At 45.5% G+C, this 22,207-nt stretch overlaps 1 protein-coding gene and 1 long non-coding RNA gene across 5 annotated transcripts in view; both read right to left on the bottom strand.

Annotated features, from left to right (window-relative positions):
• Window positions 1-22,207, bottom strand: part of LOC132912234 (headcase protein) — a 176,084-nt gene that overhangs the window by 64,175 nt on the left and 89,702 nt on the right. The gene's annotated exons all lie outside the window — the stretch shown is intronic.
• On the bottom strand, window positions 17,523-21,941 carry LOC132912365 (uncharacterized). The gene is made up of 2 exons (XR_009659197.1): window positions 18,474-21,941; window positions 17,523-18,433 (listed from the first exon to the last, which is right to left on the bottom strand). It is a non-coding gene; the product is annotated as an uncharacterized LOC132912365 (long non-coding RNA).

Here is a 22,207-nt window from a genome sequence, read left to right as displayed (position 1 = left end):
TAAAACTGCACGATGCGACAACCGAAACGAAGAACGAGAATGTGGCTTATTAAAGCGAAGAACTCCGGCGAGCATGTCACGTTGCACGTCGACGGACAGAACAAAAATACATCGGCAGCTGCATTTACATAACAAGCTCGCAACACCACCCTCGTACTTTTGCAAAGAATCCTGCGTATTCTGTGCGCGAATATTTCGAACAAAATGATTCTGCGTTTGAAAGGTTCTTGGTGAAAGAAAGGGAAAACAAGGTGAGCGGAGATTAAAAGGAAAAACGAATAAGAGGCGGAAAAGGAAAAAGAAAGCTTTCGTCTGCGGCCGAGTAACATCGGTAGAGGGAGAGCTCGTTTAAATTATGAAATTACCAAGTCCGTGTAAAAGCCTCGTCCTGTAAGCTTCTTATAGGAGTTAACTAACCTCGTAAAATTAGCAGGTAGGTGTAAACTTCCTTCTCCCCACGAAGAAAGCCCGCCCTTCGCGTCCTAACCCTCTCCTTTCGTTTCCACCCCTTCTGTTACCTCCTCGACCCAGTATGTCTCTCTTGTTTCCCTTTCCATGTTTCGTCCTCTCGTCAGTTTCCGTCACCTCGTAAAACCCAGCCGAGACAATACCGAAACCCGGCTTGGGCCCGATGGAGCCTCCCTCCAAGTACTCTCAACCCCTTTCTCAGGCAACATCCAACCGAGTGTCTGGTATAAAGCCTCGAACCGCGGTTTACCTTCGTTCCGAGACGTCATGGGCGTCCAGGAGGAACGAGCTTCCTGATGAAATTTCGTGAAACGCGCCGCCACCGTATTACGCTCCTCCCTTGTATACATGATCCGTCGCGTCGTTTAGATAAGTTACGTACAACCGTGGATACTCGGCGTGACGCTTGATAATCGAGGACGAGATCTAGGAGAGAAAGCTACTCGCACAGGAGAAATTCGACGTGTCGGTTTGCTTTGGAAATGATTTATAAATGGAGCTGCGCTTACGCCAGTTTCTGGATATCCATCGTTGCAGAATATTCCAAGTGAAGCAACTGCTGTTAGGCAAATGACGCAAATAGAAAGAATCGAGTGTATTTTTCGGATCGCTGTTGGTTCTTTAAAAATATTTTCAAGTAGAAATTCGCTCGATTCTACGTCGTTCTTCGTTCACGTATACGAAACACGAAATATAGGAAATTATGTTGAACAGAGTGCCACCCCTTGTTAGACCGTTAGACCGACGAACGAACAAGGTATGAAAAACACGATTATCGCGGTACACTGTCGCGATATCGATTTCCATTGAAAGGGAAGAGAGAAAGAGAGGAGAGTAGACACCCCTTGTGTCGGGAATTGGCTGCTCGAATACGTGACTCAATTTTACACGAGGACCGGGGCTGATTTTCACCCTCGGTTCGCGAAACATGCATATTTAGAACAAACAGAGCCTGGACAACGAGCAGGCCTCGTGCTCTCCCTTCTGGCGCCTCTCCTCTCCTTTCTTATTCGCGAGCCTCGCTTTGCATTTAAACACGTAGTTTGCTTAATTTATGCGAGCCAGCGACGGTGGATACAGAGGGTGAAAGGGTGGTCACGGTAGAAAGGGCCATTCAGCCAGGTCGAGGTATGAATAGCGCCAGCAACCGCCGAAACTTTGTACATTGAGAGGAAGAGAAACGTCTTGCGAGCCAGCTTTCTTCCCGAGAAACCGGAAATTCAACAAGGACGCAACGGTAATTAGGAATTCAACGTGCCTCGCGGCCTTTGTCGATGGATTGGAAAACTTCTCTTTGTTGCTCGTTAAATGGTTACCCTATTCTACTCGAGACTTCGAGATTCGCAAATTATTCTACTCCGTTACGATTGCCACCTGCCAGTTGTATCATACGATAAGGAGAATATACGTGGCGGTGCTGTTTAAAAAATTCTTCGTTCAGCGGTCGAAGCAAGAGAGAATTTCAAGGCGAAATTGACTCGTCCGCGTGTCACGTTCGAACGAAACCGAGCTACGTGTTTACTCTTCCGAGTTCCCCTTTCAGAATGGCGGAAAGGGTGCACTCGAGATGCTGGATCGGGGATAATGAAATTAATTGGGACGTAGGCCGAGACGTTGGTGTGCTTCTTAAACGAGGGGCCCATCTGCATTTTAAATTTTGCGCGAAGGAAACGTTCGTGCCGCGTTACGAATATAAATATCGAAAAAGGGAGAAGAAAGGGTTGGAACGGGTGTTTGGAGAGGTTTCGCGTTCGGGGAACGAGTGAATAAAATTTCAGCATGCACGGCTTACGAACGATGGAGATTTGCTGGGAAATTAAGTGCGTAGGATATAAAATTAAGGGGAAGGCCAACCCCTATCGGAAACGAGCTTACCGAATAATAATAAGAGAAAGATAACTCTCGACGAATCTCGGTCTTCTTAATTATTTTCGATCAATTAATCCGTCCCGGTTGGCACGCGTAACGAGATAGAGGCGTGGACGCGCGAAAGCGAGAAACAGAACTCGAAACAATCGCATCTGGTTGGTTGAAAACGAGGCAGCCGCGAATTAATCGCGACATTAATATATTCAGCAGGACGCGACGAAGGTTCGTTAGGCAGAGCCGTGGAAAAGCTAGCGGAGAGAGAAGAGGAAATTGCTGACCGCAAATGCGGTTACGTTGCGTCGAATTCGAAGCGCGGCGTGGAATTCGCGTCAGTAGAATGGGAAAGAAGGTGGTCGGACGCGCTTGGTCGGAAGAATCGACAAAAATTTCGCCCGCCAAATCGAGAGAAAGAGAGAGAGAGAGAGAGTGAGCGAGAAACAGTGGGGAGGAGGGAGAACCAAAGAGAGCGCGAACGATGCAACGCCACACCCCGCTATTGTTAACGAGAGCACAATGTCACGTATAATGCACAATGAGCTGTTCCGAGTCGACGCATTAATGCGACGTACAATGATGCGTGCGCGAGCCCCGGAACATCCAGCAAAAGGTGGGTGGCGACCGCGAGAAAGCAGCCTGTTTCCTCTCTCTTCCAACCTTTTTTTCTTTTTCCAGCTACTACAATTAGAACACGATTGTCACAACAGGTAGGTATCGATCAGTTTACGTTAAACGTTTCTGTTACGTCGATCAGATATAACGATTATTTTTAACACGTTTAGGAGAAAATGTATTCTCGCTTGATCGAGAGACGACGATCGCTGAATCCGAAGAATTTCCGAAACATCGACTTTTACGTGTTCTCGTCTTGTGCCATAGAGACAAAAATAGATATGATACTTTTCGCGATAAAATTAGACAAATTTACAAGAAAACGTTTTGAGATTGAATAGTAGAGATATACGGTTGATGGAAAGGGAGAATTTCTGCTACAATAAAAAAGACAAATAAGCGAGAATGCATTTTGCGAGCGCTTTGAGTGTTCGTTAAAAAATACGACGGAATTGTCAGATTGCCAATGTCAGAAAGAACGGAACGCTTCGTTGCTCGTTAGTGGAGACGAGCGCGATAAAACGACGAAATGCAAGTTCGGAAATAATCGAACAATTTCATCGGGAAAAGACGCGAGCTGACAGTTAGGATGAAAAAAGGGGCGAGAAAACGACGAGAGGAGAAAGAGACGAGACGAACGAGATTGACGCGTTTATCCGTCGCGCGGACCCGTCACAGTGTCGACGTCTCGTTACAATTTTATCGAAACAAAGCTGTCGCCGGTTGATATTCAATTTCCTGACCGCGGAACCAAGTTCCCCACGTTGGTTCCGCCGCGGGAACAATTGCCACTGTGCTTGGACAGGCCAGACGGAGAAAGAGAGAAGAGAAAAAGAGAGAGAAAACGGAACCACTGCGTCGAATCGAAACGAGAACCGTTGGCGGTCGCCAACGTCAACGACTGAACGTGACAGTATCTCCAGACGTCGACGCCGGTCGCCGTTTCCTTGGCGAGTACACGCGCGAGACACTAAACTCGCGTATTGTAAACGCGCGACATTCTCGCCGAGACCCGATACGAGACGACGTCGCGTCATCGTCGTCGTCGTCGTCTCGCACAACTTTCTCTGACACGGCCGATAACGCGTGGCATGAGCAAAATGGGAGAAAGAATGAACTTGAGTTCCCTCTGGATCGAGGGTTCTTCCCTCGCTCATTTCGCTGGCTGATACTTAGGACGAGCAGGGATTGGAGGAAGATGAGCATTGTGGTAGTAAGATGATGATATAAAATACAAGGAATGAGAACGGAATAGAGTAGAAGCTCGATTATCCGAACTAATCGTGACACGCGTTGGTCGAATCGTTCGTTACGTATCGAATGGAAACCGTCGATCCACGTGCATATACGTAAGATATCCGCGAAATAAGAAACGGCATACGAGTCAACGCACTCGGAAGCAAAATGTGGCCGGACGTGTGTTTCCTGTCGGACTTGACAGCGAAATCTTTGCTGCGCCGAAGGGAACCGCAAAAGCAGGAATATCTCGCGTCACGGTCGTCGTTCCTTGCGAGCAGTGCGGTTTTGGACGCAGACACCGTGACGCCGAAAACGCATTGCGATTCGTGGGTTGCCCGTGTCTTCTCGAGCTTCTTTTCGTTTCTATCAACATCGACGTGCCGCCTCGAGGGTTCGAACTTCGTTGCAGTTTCAGGAAACTGCGAACAAAAGGGCCCTCGATTTAATGGCGAAGACGAGCGTGCGCGGATGTGCGTGTTACCAGCTTTCGTTCGTACAATAGTTTCTGTTCCCTGCCTTTTGTTTGGTCAACGAATGCTCCTCGCATCGCGAGCATCCGTCACGAAGGCAGAAGAATCGGTTACAGTCGTTGAGGACTTTTTATTCACGAACTTTGGAGACATCATCCTACGCGATAAGGCGAAGGAATATCTTCCTTTTACTGAAAACGATACAATTTTGATATGAAAGAACGACGAGAGAAAAACCTGAACCTTCAAGTTAGGTTCGTTCGAGTTGCACGACGGCGAAAACGCGTTAAAGGGCGGAGAAAGGAAAAATCTGAAATGGGTAGTTTGCAAGATTTATCGCGATATTCTTGAAGAGGACGCGTATCCTTTATCGAGCTACATAAAGCTACATTCGTAAACGGTAGCTTCTGTAAAGCTCTTCGGCCGTGGCTTAATTAAAGCAGTTTCCGAGCAACCGCTTCCAAAGGGTTTCCTCTCCACTCGTGACGAGAATCGTTTCTTTGATGCCCGATTGTTTTTAACGAGATCCACTTTGAGCACTAAAGTATACGAAACCAAAATTCGTCGAAAATGACTCGCTAGAAAATATCTAACAAATCCAACTTCCAATGAGAAAAAGATTATTCGCCGTTAAAACATTACGATTGCTAATCTTAATTTTAGATACACCTTCCAATAGAAAAATAAAAATGAAAAATAAAAGAACGATGCAACGAATGCTACAGTATCAGGTATTAAATGTCAACGTTTTATTCGGCCGATAAAATCCACCCTCTGCGGAAACCTCCGAAGCAAGACAGAAAAAAGACATAAAAAAGGGCTGAGCACGCAGAGAAAGAGAGAGAGTGAGAATCTGTGGTCTGAGCGCGTCACGCGAAGAAAGGGAAAGGGAAAAAGGCAAAAGAGAATCCAGACGCGTAAAAAAAATGACGATTGTTAATTAAATCCGTTAAGCCGGAGGGGGACGACCGAAACCACTCGCCATTATCCACTATTCTATTCTCGTATTTGTCTTGCGGCTCTTTCTCGCGAGATATTTATTCTCGCAACCACCATCATCGCACAACGTCGTTCCTTCCATCCTCTTCTACGATCCAATTAATCGACTATCTCCAGCCGCAACCCTTTAAATGAATTGATTTCCAATTTTTTTACTATCCAAATTCTCAATCGTGAAGATAATCAATTTCGAGGTACAATGGATCACGAAATTATCGGAACCTCCTAAGAAGCGTGCCGCGTTACAACGGCAATGAAATAATAGATTTATAATAAAATAACTAGGAAATGGAACTTCTAGGAAATAACTAGAATATATAACTTAACCTGACTAAATGTTTCTCGTTAGATTTACGCGTGGTAAAACACCAGTTCGCTTGTCTTGTAAATTATTTAACGCCGATTTTAACTACAATTCTGGGTGCTGGAGGTATTATCGAAAATACGCCTATCTTTGACGCTCGCGTTACAAACATTACAGCCACTTCATCCAGAACGCAGTTTGAAAGGCAGCTGCAGTGAATTCAAAGACCAGAGAATCGTAATCCTCCTTTACAAGTCCGTTCGTCCTTCCTCGTATGGAATATGCCTCGCTAATCTGGCAACCTCGGTTAGTCAAATATTATTGTAGCCGACTTGACAGGAATCCGGTATCAGTTTCTACGGTACAAAACTGGTCAACCATTAGATGCAAAACATCACGACCGTAAACCAGTTACGACTAAATTTCACTTTCGACCACTCACAATAGGAAGATCTCTCGCAGATGTAATTTTTCTCTGGAGAATTTTAAATGGTCGTATTAATCGCATTGAGCTCTTGAATCTCGTCAACTTCCATATAGCGTTGTCTTTTTTTATCATCAAAGTTCTCTCACGTAAACTCTTAATTCCAGGTTCGACCACATCAATAGCATAAAACTAATAAATTTTTGCCAGGCTATGTATGTTTTTGCACAATCTCAATGTTAAAGCAACTTCTTCGTTTATGTTAGCAAATTAAATTAAATGAAAAACAATGAACATTTTTTACCAAATATCAATACTACTTCAGTAATACTTTCAAATATCAACGATACTTTCTTGAACCACTGTAGATCACCGAATAACGGGTGCAAATCCACGAAAAGCTACCTATCTGGAAATTTCCATGCCTGTAGAGCCAATATTCAAAGGGTCAACGAAAGATCCGCGTTTGGAGGATTCGGCAAGCGTCCATCACTGGCCTGGACTGGATTGCGATTAGCCGCGTATCTCGCGGCGAGAGCCGCGCAAAGCCGTCGAAAATGGGACGAAGAAGAAAGGGACGAGGATTCCAGGCATCCCCATATAGTCCATCGGATTGAATTACCCTTATGTATCCCTCGTGCGTCCGAGTGGCTCGGAAACCGTGGAAGGACCAGGAGAAGAGCCACGTTAATTGGACGGATGATACCGTCAAATCCTGAGAACCTTGAAAACCGAGGGAAGCATCCGGCGTCGCTTTGTCAGAAATTAGAGGGAAAATGGCCCTGATGCCACGCGTTTCGAACTAAGGAAAAACCTCGAGAGTCCCCTAGGCGGAATGAAGATGTTGGAGTATAGGATGAAAGTCGTCGATCGACCCTCTGAAGAGACTCCAAGAAGAAAGAATCGCGTCGATGCTCGTTAATCCTGGGCGTGGTTGTTCGTGGATAGAATTTTCACCGTATACAGGGTGCGCCGTTAGAATCCGGACAAAAGAAGTTTTGTGCAGAAAGTTGTTTATTTAAGTCAATACACAAAAACACATGAAAATGTTGTTATATCTCATTTAAAGGGTCCTTGCTGAGAACTTTTATTCTATGTAACCACCCTCTGCCTCTATGACCTGCTCTATTCTTGCTCTAAAGCGCGAGCACGCTGACTTCAACTGGTCGCGTTTAATTGTCGCGAATTCTGACTCGATAGCAGCTCGTAGGGAGTTGACGTTGGGGTGCCTGCATTTATTAGTTTGTCTCTCGATAACGCCCCACACGTAATAGTCCAATGGGTTTAGGTCGGGACTGTTAGGAGGCCAGAAATCTTTCGACCAAAACATGTCCACATTGTCAGAGAGCCAATTTTGAACAAGATGACTTGTGTGAGCAGGTGCGCCATCTTGTTGAAATAAATACGGCCTTCCAGAAGCCGTAATTTCCATCCACGGCTTTATTACTGTCTTCAGGACCTCCAAATAAACCTCCTTTGTGATTCTTTCGCCTTTTTGGAAGAAGTGCGGAGGCATGACGTCGCCCTCACTTGAGACAACGCTCAAAACGTGAACACTTGCTGGAAATTTGGTTTTGCCCACAACAGGAACATCTTCGAGATTGTGGGCCAGCCAACGGTCGTTCCTCCGATTCACTTTGGCATCCACCCGGCGCGAAGACTTTCTATAATCGCCGCTCTTCTATCGTATTCCGGGTTTTGCTTAACGAGTTCTGTCATTTTGAGGTTATAGAAGACTTATTGACATATTTAACTAACTTCAGAGTCAATCAGCACAAACATCTGAATTCTAATATGGTGGGAACTACAAATTGAATTCTGTCCGAATTCTAACGGCGCACCCTGTATATCCGTGCTGCCTCTCCGCTGGGTTTACGTTTAAGAAAATTACTATTTCGATAAAAATTAATGTTCTGATTACCACACGGCGGCTAAAAGCCATTACTCTTTAATTCAGTGTGTGTAGTTTCTGGCAAATTTCTTCTTCAACACGATAGCGCGATAATAATTGATCGAATAAAACGTAATAGGTTGTTATTATTCGTTTCTCAAATTTAAGCTTTGTATAAGCGATATTTTATATTCGCTAACCCGACAGTGAGAGAAAGCTCAAAGAAAACTTACGGCGTTTGCCGAGGATCTTGCGATACGAGAAGACAGTCAACGTAGAGAACACAGGATGTGAGAAACGAGACCTTTCTAGTTCGTAACCAACCGATCGAGCATTTACTTTGACACTCGAAGCGATAACCCTGTGACACTTGCCAAACGGTCGAACAATAAACATTTTGTCGTAACGTTAATCGGACGATAAGGAGGGGGGCAATAAAGTTCCCCAACTGGTGTGCTCGTAAAACGTACAGCAATGACCCGGTTCACCTCCGTGGATCTCGATCTACGGTAGCTTCTTTGGTGTTCCCTTTTTCTACACGCCAGTCACGGAACGTTTTTTCCTTTTCACTAGATAGGAGCATCCAGAGCATCTCGCGAGGAGAATTAAAGCGATTCCACAAGTACAATGTACATCGACGATACACACCTCCGTTCAAATCTCACGACATCTACCTAACGTTAGCTTGGAAATTGGAAAAAACATCGAAGGCGAAGCCTCGATGATACGAAGAGTATATAGCAAGTCGCAAGTATAAAGCTCCGATGTTATCCATTTTTCCAAAGAAGATTTTCATTAAACAACGTGTGTTTCTCGAGTACGGAACAACGTTCAACTAAGAGAGAAACGATTGCCACCTTAGGCACCGTATCAGGTTATCTACCTTGCGAGTATTTGTATTTAAGTCCTAGACGCGTATATCTCATACGCGTATCTAATACACGTATCCGCACGTGTACGGAGCCTTAATTTCTCAAACAAAGAATTACACGATAAAGCAGCGCGCGTTTCTCGACGAGCGCCAAAAGAAGAAGCTTCCTCGGCGATCCGGGTCCCCGTACGTGGACCACACGCGTCGTTCGCGCTCGGGAGTGTTAAGGCGCCGGTTTCCCGCGGAATTCGAGCGTTTCCTCGCCGCTGGAAGACGTTCGAGCGGAGAACAGCATCGCGACCGGTGAAACTAAGAGAGAAAGAGAGAGTGCGTCTACCCTGACAGGGGTTCGGCGAGGAAAAGGGAGGAGCGGATCTGACTAAGTGCCAAGCGGGCAAAAATAGCCATGGTACCAAGCCACGATGCTAAATTCACTAGGCAATAACGGGCAACGAGGGGATCCAGCTCGTTGCTCGTCTCTCTGTTCGCCTCTCTCGACTACGACACAAACGTGAGAAGCTTGTCCCTCTCGCGCCATCTCCTCTCCTCTCCTCTCTCCTTCTCTCTCGCTGAATGGCCGTAATCAGCGACACGAGCGCTAGCTGCGCGAATTTTCGACCGACAGAAACGCGCCTTTAGCCGTGATGCGTCCGCCGCGAATGAAATTAGCTCCACTGCGCGAGATTAACCGTTCCTTTCCACCAGACTCTCTCCTCTCTCTCTTTTTTTGCGCTTCGGACGAAGATAATGCTTCGTACGAGAAAGAAATTGGATTTTCCGATTAAATGAAAAGCAAATGAAAAGTACCTGCTAAGAGGCAACGTTGGATTAATATAATATTTCATTCGCAATTTGTTTCAAACCAGATTCCAGGTTCACGACCGTTTTCTACGATTTTACGAAATGTAAAAGAATTAGAATATTTCTAAAGTTATTACCAATTGTTACCTCGTCCGTGATAGGACAAGGAGCTTTGGGGTTTGCTTCATTCACGACGATGATCGATATTATATCGACGAGTGGAACACGGACAGCAGCATCGAAAAAGAGAACACGCGATGTTTCGTCGTTTATTTAATGATTCCTGGCATTCCGGTGGACGGGAATTTTAATTGGTCCAGATTACAGGTTACAACGCGTCAAATTCCACGCTTCATCGAACGAGGTTCTCGCATGATCTCAGGGTCTATTTCAGCATCCCTCGTCGCGCGATACTTGACTATTTCCTAACATCTATTTTTCCAAAGAAATTGAAAGACAGTATCGTCGAAAAGGATTCGAACTCTTCGTTCTGCAATTACAACGACAAGAGCAACGACAAGAAAAAGATGCCGCGACTTTATTTATTTTTTAAATACGTACCTCGAAACGTTACATCTCCTTAGATTTTTACAACGATCTTTTATCTCTCGTTGCATTACTTTCGTATTATCCTGTGCGTTCTCCAAACAGTGCCGCGCAAATAAATCGAAGAGCCGTACTCGAGAAGACCTTACGCTACGGCCTGAAGACCGCGACTGACGCGGTATTTTCTGGAAGGAAAGCTACCCGACTAGGTGAGAAGCGGCAGGTTTAACGATCGATGCTTCGAGACTCGCCATGGACAGCCGGCCGACGGAATATGCACTTCACGCGTCTCGTCGAGTACACACTCGAGAGCCTCGTCCGTTCTCTCGCTGCCCTTTCCTCTCTAAGCTAAACCAAAAGACAAGGAAAGAAAGAAAGAGAGAACGGCTCGTGCAAAGACTGAAACGTGTTGGTCTAGCTGTGCAAACACACCGGCGTGCAAATGCCCGTTCGTAGTCGATCGAATCGTGCCTATCGAACGCAAGCCAACGATCCACCACCAACTCGCAATTACGCCGGATGAATGGAGGCTTCTAGGCATAAATTAAAACCGCGAGCCTCGAGTGTTACGCTTCGCGTTTCATCGAGAATTGCTCAGCGCCTGCCTTCCAAGTCCTTTCTCTTCGATCGCTTGAACGAGACCATCGTCGGCTATTTCCAGGCTGTGTGTCCAAGGTTTTTACCAGGAATATATGCATATTCGAAGACGATGAGTAGACGCGCAGGGTCAAGTGTTCGGCGAAGGACGATTTTTTAAAGTTCTTGAGTGACGCGTGTTGATTCAGTTAATGCGAGGGGAATCAGACCGATGGTCAGACAAAAAAGTGGTCCTTTCGGTAAATAGCGGTAATAGCGGTGATTCGTTAATTGGTCACGGATTGCGACCTTATATGCATAATTATCTGATCAAAATTTAAAATCGCTATTATTAATTACCTTCTCGTTTTAGTTAAATTTACTTAAGTTTTCGTGACTGTTCTAGACTTGTGAGCGGCACTGTACATAGAGTATAACAATTTCTAACGGTATCCTGCGTTTCGATACATCTCGATCGGAAAAATTCTACCCAGAAAATTGACTCGGCAATCTGCTAAAAATTCCCTCGGTCTACCATTTTCTCATTACTCTCGCAAAGGTTTGATCGTCGAAGGAGGAAAAGCTGTAGGAATGTTTTAGGCTTGTAAAAGCCTGCATCGAACAACTGGAGAGACTGATATTTTTTCTCCGCTCAAAGGTCGTCTCGAGGCGAGTCGACGCAGCGAATTAACGCGATCGTCGTGCGCGCAATTGCGGGGGTGTTTCGAGCAGTTGACTCGGTTCATTGCCGCAACGAGAGAGTCAGCCTAGCTGGCGGACGAGGCGGCGGCGGTGGCGGCGGCGGCAACGGCGACGAGGTCGAGGAGGAGAGAAAGAGGAACGAGGGACACGAGGAACGCGAGTCGCGATTATTGCAAGATTTATTGCTCTCCTTCGTTTCGTTCGCTTGGTGGAAAAGAAACCAGAGAAGAGAGAAAAGACGCGACGCGACGGTGCGTGGTCCTTCGAGAACTCGACTGAAACGTTTTGCGTGTATTTTCTTCCTTTCCTGTCTTCGCTCTTTTTCGCGTTATCGTTTCAACTTTCTCTTTCTCGAATCGCTCGTCTCTACGTTCGCTGATACTCTCGTCTAGACGATTCTTCGTCGCCTTCTCGTCTCGTGGAATCGTTAACGATTCGTAGAAAAGACAACGCTCGTCGTCGATCAACCGACCAAGAAACATACTGTATAATGTATGGGAAAAAGATTGGCAACTTTTTGTTTCTCTTCGTTTTTACGATTCAGAAATGGTGATTCTTCGCCAGAGACGTTGGAAGTATAAATGATGGCACAGGGGTGGATACCAGTGGGAACGATAATGGTTCTCTAAAGTAGATCTTGGTGATTCATGGAGTTGAAAATAGCGAAAAATATCTCGGACGTCAAACGACGGCATCGACGTAATTTCGAAGAAACACGCTACTTGTATTTTGCTATTTTCTACCTGTCCTCTCTATCAATTTCTTTATTCCTGGGGATCTGGAGACCGGCGATCGATAAAACGAAATCTTCTCTCAGAAAATATCATTTCCAATTTTTCTTATAAATTGTCCAAATGTATATTCAGCCGCGAAAAGATCGTAGACTTTCCGTCGATCGTTAAAATTTGCAGCAGCTTCGCTTTCTCAAAAATTTTCTAACGAATTTTCAAAAAACAAAAAAAAAAAATGAAGCAGATCGATGAATTCACGTGGCAGACGAAACGTTCGCCTCGATTCTTTTACGATCGACGGGGGTCTACGTTGCTATGCTTCCAGTGACGCGTGTTGCTGCTTCGTGGCGCTATCACAAGGCTGTCTTGTTTGCTCGCTGGGCGCACAATGAAACCCATTGTGCACCTCGTTTCTCCGGGCAAACGAGTCGTCGAGCGCGTACTCTCCCGCGCGACTCGTTCCCGTTATCACGCGGCTCCGCTCCGACTATCGTCGCTCGCTCGAGCGTACGCCTCCGATGACCTTCGCCTAACGTGCCACGGAAGCGTCCACGCTGTTTTCGCGTCTTCCTCGAAGTATCTTGTTTACCTTCGAAAATTCGTTCGATGTAGGCGATGTCGGAAAAGGGGTTGGAGAAAAAACGGTCGTAGAACGATAATGCGTTTATGGGATGACGTGGAAAACGAGAAAGGGGTTCTGACGTGCTCGCGGATTAAGAATGGAATTGGAGGGTACGTTTTATGAAATCCGATTAACAACTGCGATCTCTGCGAATCGATGTTTGTTAAGAGTAAAGCGAGATTGGCACGTAAAAATTCCGAGGCAGTAGAAATAACAGGATCAAGTAGACTCCTACATAAAATTCTACTTTTCTCGACAAGGACTATGTCTACTAATCGTAAATAATAATACAAGGCGCGCTATTTGCAATTCCAATTAGTTGGTTTTCTCAAACGTACCTCGAGTTCATAAACGTTAAAATACTTGGCCATTGCCGTAACTTGAAAACCGCTATGCGATATCCGAGATACGGACGATTCGTTAAACTCGGTCCAGGGAACACGTTTCTAGCACAAATCTCTCGTCGACTTGCAATGGATCGAACTTTTCCACGAAATTGCAATGTGCGCGCACACACCACCCTCTCCATTCGGTCGTCGCGATTACATATTAGGTATGCATCGCACGACCGGGCCAAAGAGCGATCGAGCGTGTACAGGCGAGAAAAAAGAGAAAGAGAGAGAGAGAGAGAGGAGAAGAGAACACGATGGAAGGAACGCGATACAGTAATGACCCAGACGAGTTGCATCCTTGTGCCACATAAAGCCGCTGGCTACGAGAGAGAGCGTGCGTTACGCACGTTCGCGTGTTTACGCGCGGCATCGACGATCACGCTCGTCACGGACTCTTTATCACCGACTCTGACCCTCTCTCTTCCTTCTTCAGCGTCTTCTCTACACGCTAGAAAGGAACGAACGACGATTTATGGCTGCGTTTTCGGTGATACGCAGGTATGTTTTAAATTTGAAAGCGGACTCTTCGGTTTAGTCCTTTTCACATTCACTATGACAGTGTCCAAACACTACGTTTTATTGGCCTAAGAATTTTGCAGCACTTCGAGGTACGGATATCGGAATATTCGTCAGACTTCGGTACGTAACAGAATATTCGTACGTGTAATTTACTTTTTGTAATTAGCTCTGAAATAAATATACATGGAAAATTGGATCGAATAAACCAGGATGATCGAAAATAAGCAAAAAGAATTCCACGATCGATAATAGTTGGCGGTAACGGCGAAAACGGTTATTATTAAAATTAGCAAAAGGAAACGTTGATCGTTTATTACGTTTGTTTCCGAGAAAAATCGTTTAAAGCAAGATACGAATCTACATACATCCTGTAACTTCTTTAATTTGTGTTATAACTACGTATATATTTACTTGCCATCTCTGCGCATACAGTACATTTCCATTAATCAGACTAATGTCAAGCGACGAGACGTTACGACTCCTACGAAGATGTTTCCATCTGCAACGAAATGGAATCTCGTGGAGGAGCAAAAGGCTATTCGCTCGAACGAGCAAGGAGAAGTATCGTGCCACTTTTATCCGGCGTTTCTTTCATTTTCTTCTTCCCGTGAAAATCCGGGGACGTATCTATGGGACCGTGAGTCCCGAAGGAAGTCGGCTGAGCGCGAAACGCTAGTCGCCGATTAGACATTTGCCGGGCGAGGAAGACGCGCGTCTTTCCCTCGGGCGTGCGATTCGACGAGGGGAGCCAAGAAAGCGGAGACGACACGCGGCGAAGAAAAGCAAAAACGAGAGGACGGTGGAGCGAGGGTCTGTCGTTCCATATCCATAAAGGCAGAAAGGCATAAATAACGCGCGTCTCCGTTTCTTTCCACGAGTCGAACAGCTTTTGACACAACCCTCTACGGGGTGTCTCCAACTTTGTTAATCTCGAAATATTTTTCCTACGAATCTCGACAATCTCGCGCAAAAATATTAGACGTTTTTTGGAAATTTAAACGCGCGAGGATTTCAAATTCCAGAACAATTACAGAATACGAGATATATAAAAGTCTTCGTACGGAAACTGGTGGTTGTTCACCGTGATTGGTGAACAGTCGTTCAAAAATATATAAAATAACTTGGCGCTCCTCCCGATATCCAAAACACGAAACGAATCTCTGTTTAAACTCTTCTTCTCCGATTGTATCCGTAATAGATATATAAAGTCTAGCGCAATGCCAGAAGAGACCGTAGAAATACAAGCCGAGTTCGTTTATACGCCCACCGTTGCACCGATCTCGTGCGAAACATTTCAAAGACACGGTATATAAATACCGTTGAAATAAAAGGGAAGAAACATTCTACGGTCGAGCTGGCTGGTTTCTTTGGTCTCCGTTCGACGCGCTCGAATTGCACGAGCGCGACGATAAATCAATCGCGAGATGGCTAAACGCTCTCGCGTGTAACCCTCTTTTTCTTCCACTTCTCCCTTGGCAGCTCGTTTCCACGCAGCACCGAGATTAACTTCTTCGTCCGCCGTGGCGGAAGAATCGAAGCTCGCGTACAAGAATCGCGCCCTCTGCCCCTCGTGTCCCTCAATATCGCTGTATCTCGACATTACACAAATAATTATTCCGTCGACACCGGTATCCTTTCAGCGGTCTGAGGAACAAATATTTGTTCCACTTGCCATCCCCGCCGCTCCATATCCCGTCGATGAAACACGATGTTTTGTTCGGGATCTGATATCCCCGCGAATAGCGAAGAATTTACATTTTAATTGCAACGAACGCACGAGAGCTGGGGAGATAGCAGGGAAGGGAACCACCGTGCCTGTTATTCTTCACCCTTCAAAAAATCAGGGGTGCAAATGCTCCCTCCCTCCCTCTCGTTTACTCGTCAATACGAAATATCGTATCTTTGGTTCCTCGTGCAGATAAGTATTCCAAAAGACGATAAGAGTATGCCAAAGAACGAGTGTGTTCACGGTGTTTTAATTGCTCGTCAAAGTTTAATAGAATCGTGGGAAAAGGAAGATCTTCTCAGAGGATCGCTAGAGGGTCGCACTCTCAAAGTACGATTCGAACTCGTCTGCCTATTCTTTTCTACGGATACGCCCCTCTACTTTAAGGAGAATGTATAATTTCTAAATAATAAATTACGAAACACGCTCTCTCATCCGACAGACAGCATTGCCAACGAAAGGGAGAAAATGGTTGTTTAGGGACGTACAAAGTAAATCGCGTCGGGCGTATAACGCGTGCGTTTCATGGAATGATAATGCGATAACTTACGAATTCTATTTCCAGCGTTCTAATCGCGACAAAGACTCGTCAGGGGTTTCAAGGTCTTATCTATATTCTTACGGCTAATCTATAAAAATCGCTCTTCCTATCGTAAAACTCTTGTTCGCGTTTAACATATACTTTTTATACCTCGATGGAGCAACACGCGAATTACTTCGCGTTTCGCAATAACGTTGCGTTTGTGCAACTTTTGCTTGTTCGATGTTTTTTCTGCTTGGTTCATAATAAATTAAGAAAAGAACGATCGGTCTCAGAGTTCCCCTCCTTCCGAAGGCTCGAGAAAGTTGGTCCCCTTTGCATCGATCAAGCGGCGGTCCTCTTTTTACAAATCGCGGCTCGTTATTATTTTCCTCGGGCAGCTACACGCCGCGCAACGCGGCGCCGCGAGATTTACGAGCGCGTAAATTAGCCGAAACGAAGTTTCCGCGTGGCCCCGCTGCTTCGTCCCTCTTCTACAGGACCCGCGAGATTTCTACCCTTCCGCGGGCCGACGAGCGAGAGACGAGAAGAAAAAGAGAGACCGACCGAGGTTAAACTTTCTCCCCTCTCTTTTCGCTTGTCTCTTTTTCGCGTCGCTGGTATCGCGCGTCCACGTCGGTGTGAAACCAGGCAATTTGTCCTTCGACAAATTAATTTCTTAAAATATGTTGCCTGCCCGTTGTTGCAGGCAGCTTTATTGCACGGATGCTTTACGATCCTGTATTTTTTTCTGTCTTCCCCTCGGCTGACAGCGGCTTCACGGTAGACTCTCGTTTTCCCTCCATTCGCGAAGAACACCGCGTAATTAAAAGTTGCCTGGGCCCTTCGACGCGGCGAAAATATTTCGTACCATCTTCGGAATTAATTTCCCTGAATACGAGCATTCTCATAATCGTTGTTAATATAGGATCGATTCGCTCGAAACTTCTCAAGGAAATCGGAAATCGGAAAATTGGAAATTTCATAAGTTTTCCTTGTTTCTTCGCTTTATGTTCGTTCGCAACCATCGACGTTCGTATCCTCTCCAAACCTGATCCAACGTTGATGCTTCGAGTCGCGTAATTTGGACGTCTCCGGAAGACAATTTTCGTTTATTATTTTGAACATGTTCATATTTTATTCGCGCTGATTAATCATTCCCCTCGTCGAATTCCTGTTAGTTAAAATTATTCTTTTAAAATTAAAATGTTGTATTACCTAATGCGAATTAAAATCAAAAACGTTACTTGGAAGAGAACTATATTTTGCATAGTTCCAATGATTTTCAATATTTCAAGAATATACTCGCCAACGATAGTATATCTTTTACAAGCCTTATACCGTAGTCGTTGACAGTTCTGGTATTAATCGCATACAACAGAGTTACCGTTTCGAGTCGTAAGTCAATTATTTTCCAAACAGCTAAGTAAGAACCGTCACGCGAGGTTCCAATCCAGGCCAGAGCACAACGGAGGATTCCGAATGCCATCGATACTGCCAGTGATCCGCCATTAATCGTGTCTTTTTGTTGCGCACTATCGGCTTAGAAAACCGGTCCCCGTTAGCAAAGAGAGGCAAACCTGTCTGTAAAACGTCCGAGCAATTTAAAACGCGTCCCAGTCGTGGCTCACCGTTAACGATCGTCTCGTTATCGGGACAAAAATGCCTTAATTTCGAGGCTGCTCTCCGATCCATCGAACCGGCAGAGATAAGGCACGTTGAAAAGACTTGGACAAGGCGCACAGACCGTTCGTTTTAATCGGGAAACGAACTGCTCGCATGAAGAAGAAACGGAGAAAGCTTGGTACGTGTCGCGACGACAACGGTACCCGCGCGTGATGAAACTAGCGATAGAACTGATACAATACGTATCGATTACGTTCGAACAATTTGATACTCAACCCTCTCCATACGAATTAAACGTATATTTAGTTTACATTGATATACATTTCTATCGTTTACTTTACGTTGGCTATATTATTTATGCAAGTACGCGACTAAGAATATGTTTTCATAAATTATTTCCTACAAACGCAACTGCGTGTTAACGAGCGAACCTACACGCGCAAATACAAAGTCTTTTATCGTTTTAAAATGCCGCTTATCTTTTAACGAAGTAATAAACAGCACATTGGTTTCTCGAGCTCTCTCTTTCTCTCTCTCTCTCTCTCTCTCTCTCTCTTTCTCTCTCGACCGATTCCTCGTTTCAAAAAATGGAACATTAAAAAAGAAACAAAGATAGAGTGGAGTAGTGGAAATTGGGAAAATCGAAGTGGATAATTACAATAGGATATAGAATCGGAAAATTCGTAATTTGACATCGACGAGCATCGACGCTGTATCAGTCCCAACGCTAGGCTACAGCCTACGAGCGGTTGCTGCTGCATTCGCTATGCAACTGGGTCGCTCGGAAATATACGCACCGTAACGTTAGCCGATCTCTTTTAACGATCCACGATTGACCGGGAACACCTCGAGAAACGAGGCGATTTCACGCCTCGTCCTTCGCGTCGCGCTGCATTTGGATACGCTGCTGATTACACCTTGGATTAAGGATGATCGCTGACACGGATTAACGCGCGTAATATATCGACGGTTGAGCAAGAGAATCGTAATTTTCGAATTCCTTGGATCGTGTAAGAGTTATTTTCACGAACGCGGGACACCTAGAAAACAGAACAAAGAAAATTGAAAAAGCGAAACGCTCGTTTACTTTGCTGTGTATATTACCATCCAATATTGAAATTGCTATATTATGTTGGAAAACAGGAAACGCGTAGTTATTGCGACATATTGCAGTGGGGAACAGGAAACACGTAGTTATACGATATTTACATAGCAGAAAAACAGTAAACGTAAAATTAGCATCAGTGACTTGAAATCGGAGTACACGCATGAAAATGACAGCAAGTGTCGAACCGAATTCGTTGATCGTTATTATACTCTATAAAGAATCTTACGTCTCATCGCTGTAAAGTAAAACACATTCTATGCTCGTGACGATTACTAGGGACCTGTGGCAGACGGAAGTTAATCCTTCGATAATTTCTAAACGTTTTAATTTTCACATTAGAAGGAAATCCCAAGTTTTCCTAAAAACTACTCGCGAATAAAAATAGAATGCAACGTTCCTTATGATCTAGTAAAAATGTAGGAAGAAAGCGACGAAGAAAAAGCAAGGGGCTGATATTGCTATCGCTGATAAAACCGTACGCTGGAACGCGACCATTGACGCACGTGCACAGTAGTTTCTTTCAGGGCGGGCACGCGGACTGGTGATAAAAGGATTCCGTGTAGAACATTCGAAACAGCGATCTCCATTGACGTCGATCCTCCTACGAATTCAGCCCTCTCCCGCGTGTACCGAGAAAGAGCCAGCGGCAGTAAGTAGATAGTGGACAGACCGACGATACTAGTCAGACGCAGCAAAGATAGAGATACAGGCGAGAGAGAAGCTTGAGCGCGTGTACAAGCTAATGCATAATCGAGAGACGAGCGAGACTGGCCCGATACCGCGTTTATTTCTGCGTTCGCGTTATTTATGGTAGGCCGATAGCGCGCACAGGAAACGAGAATCTCGCGATTCGGACAGACCAAGATCGGAGCAGATAGAAATTAATTAATCGCCTACGGGGCACCCTGCTTCCTCGCTTTCGCTAAATTTGGAGGCTCGATGGTCTAGGCAGAGTTTCGACTCCATTAGCGGCGGCTTCATTCCGGGGACACCGTTACAAGCTACGTGATGGAAGATTGATTAACGGAGAAACTACGCAGCAATTAATCGGCGCGCTTGCTCGTAGGAGAATCGTGAAAGCTTTGCAATGGGACAGAATATTTGTATTTTCCCTGGAGATGTATGATTCCTGGAAATTCATATAATTCGACGAATTCGAGGAATTCCATGGAAAATATTTTAGAAGAGACGCCGTAAGCAGTGCTATGCGAGTGGACATGATACTTGTGTATTTTGACGGAGAGTAATCCAATGAATGTAGCAATCTAATGAAAAATTTTGTAGCGGAGAAGCAATGCTACGCATAATGCTCGAATTCTTCGCGTAGAACCGTAGAAATTCATGCACCTTTACGAATTTGAGTAATTTTATAAAAAGCCTCGCAGAGAGTAGGCTCGCCGAATAACACACGGAGAACCTTAAAGTCTTGAAATGGACACGACATTTGTATCTTTTACACGGAGTCGGGAAAGATCACGCAGCATCGGAAATTCGAATAAAAGTCCGTCAGAGATTCTACGTTCTTCGAATAATTGCCGCGTCGCTCGTACGAAATGCAGCAAAAAATAAAACTTTGATCCCAAGGTGGCTCGAACGTGGGTAGCTGCTCGAAAGGACCAATTCTTATCTCTTCGATATTCGCGCGAAAGCCACAATTCCAACCGATCGTACGAACATACACTTAGGAAAAATCGGCTCGCGACACGGTGACCCGTCCTCGTTTGGCGCGTGACGCAGGCGAGCATGCGAGCATGCGGAGTCGATACGAGGTACGAGGTACGAGCATGGCCTCGCGATAAATCGCGGAGGAGAGAGGTGCAGAAAAAAGCGCGCTCTCGCAGCACGTTGCTTTTCGGCTTGGAGCTGTGTGTCGCCGAGAAACGAGCGAGCACGCGTGACGATACCGAGCGGAGAGAGGCCAATGGCCCCGCGGTGCAATGGTGCAGTGTGCAATCGACGCGGAGCAAACGGGAGAAGAAGAGAGTAAAAGAGGGGACGACACACGTGTGTGCGCGCGCGTTCGCACCGTCTGCCAAGTGATCCGCGAGCGGAACCTTGAAGCGCGGATCGTGTGTGGGTCGACTCAGCCAGCCGAAGAGGAGACAGGTAAACAGGCTTGGAGAACGATAGGGTGACATCGAGAGAGGCAAATGGAATCTATCCGACGAGAAGAGAGGCAAAGGGTGCAAGTCGGGTCGCTGCGAACCCTTTTGTGCTGGAAACCGTGGCATTCGAAAACCGTGACTTTTCCATATCGATTTTTGTCGTGAAAACCGAAACTTGGAACGGCGATTATACGGTAATTTAATTTGTATAATTATTCGGGTGGGAGGACGTCGCTCGGAACTGAACTTTTATTACGAAATACAGAAAACTTGCTAACAAAATTCTTTAAAGGGAATTTAAAAAAAGACGATGCCGAGGCGAAGGAAAGGGTAGAAGGTTGCAAAGGTAGCAGAAGGTTCGTAGCGTTCGTAAACACGAGATGCGGCGTAATCACCCCTATCGCGTGGCGTAAAGCTTATGTGAAAAAACGCAATTTTCCGCAGACGCGAGCGTTACGTATAATAAAACGGTGCGACGATGGGATCGTGCGTGGTTCGTACCACGTCAGCGACGCGCTCCAGTTTGTCCTTCTCTCCCGATACACCGACGAGGATGGAAACTCACCGTTCATGAAATATACAACAGACTGCCTCGAACCAACGACTTCGAACTGGCTCTCTTGGCGTATCGGTCCAGCGTTCGCAGAGAAACCGGAGAAAGAGTCGGCTTTTGTCGGTGAACACGCTCTTCGATCATCCTCTAACCCTTTCACGCTGGATCTTGCCGCATTGTTGTCTTACACTTTTGTAGTTGAACGTAGATATATTTTCGCTTTCATAATTCGATAAAGTAGATGCAAATTCCACGTACTTTGATAAAAGGAAAAGTACTATTTTTCTGTCATTTCTGACTCGAAAATGAATCTGGCGAAAAGCAACTCGCCAGAAGGGAAGTAGAAACGAACGAGAGAGTCTGGCAAACATTCTATAACATCGAGCCATTTTTCCACCGGTCGCTTCCAGAAGTCAGCTTCTTCCCACGAAGAAAGAACCTACGAGCGATTCTTGGCGGAACGCGCGAAAAACTCGTCTGGTCTCTCCTGACCTCCCGTCGGGGCTGTTTCTTGCATGAGAGCGTGCCTTTCTCCT

Source organism: Bombus pascuorum, chromosome 11 (genome assembly GCF_905332965.1).
Source record: "Bombus pascuorum chromosome 11, iyBomPasc1.1, whole genome shotgun sequence".
NCBI lineage: Eukaryota > Metazoa > Arthropoda > Insecta > Hymenoptera > Apidae > Bombus > Bombus pascuorum.
Note: the sequence above shows the minus strand (reverse complement) of the source record. Positions and strands in the feature narration are given on the sequence as shown.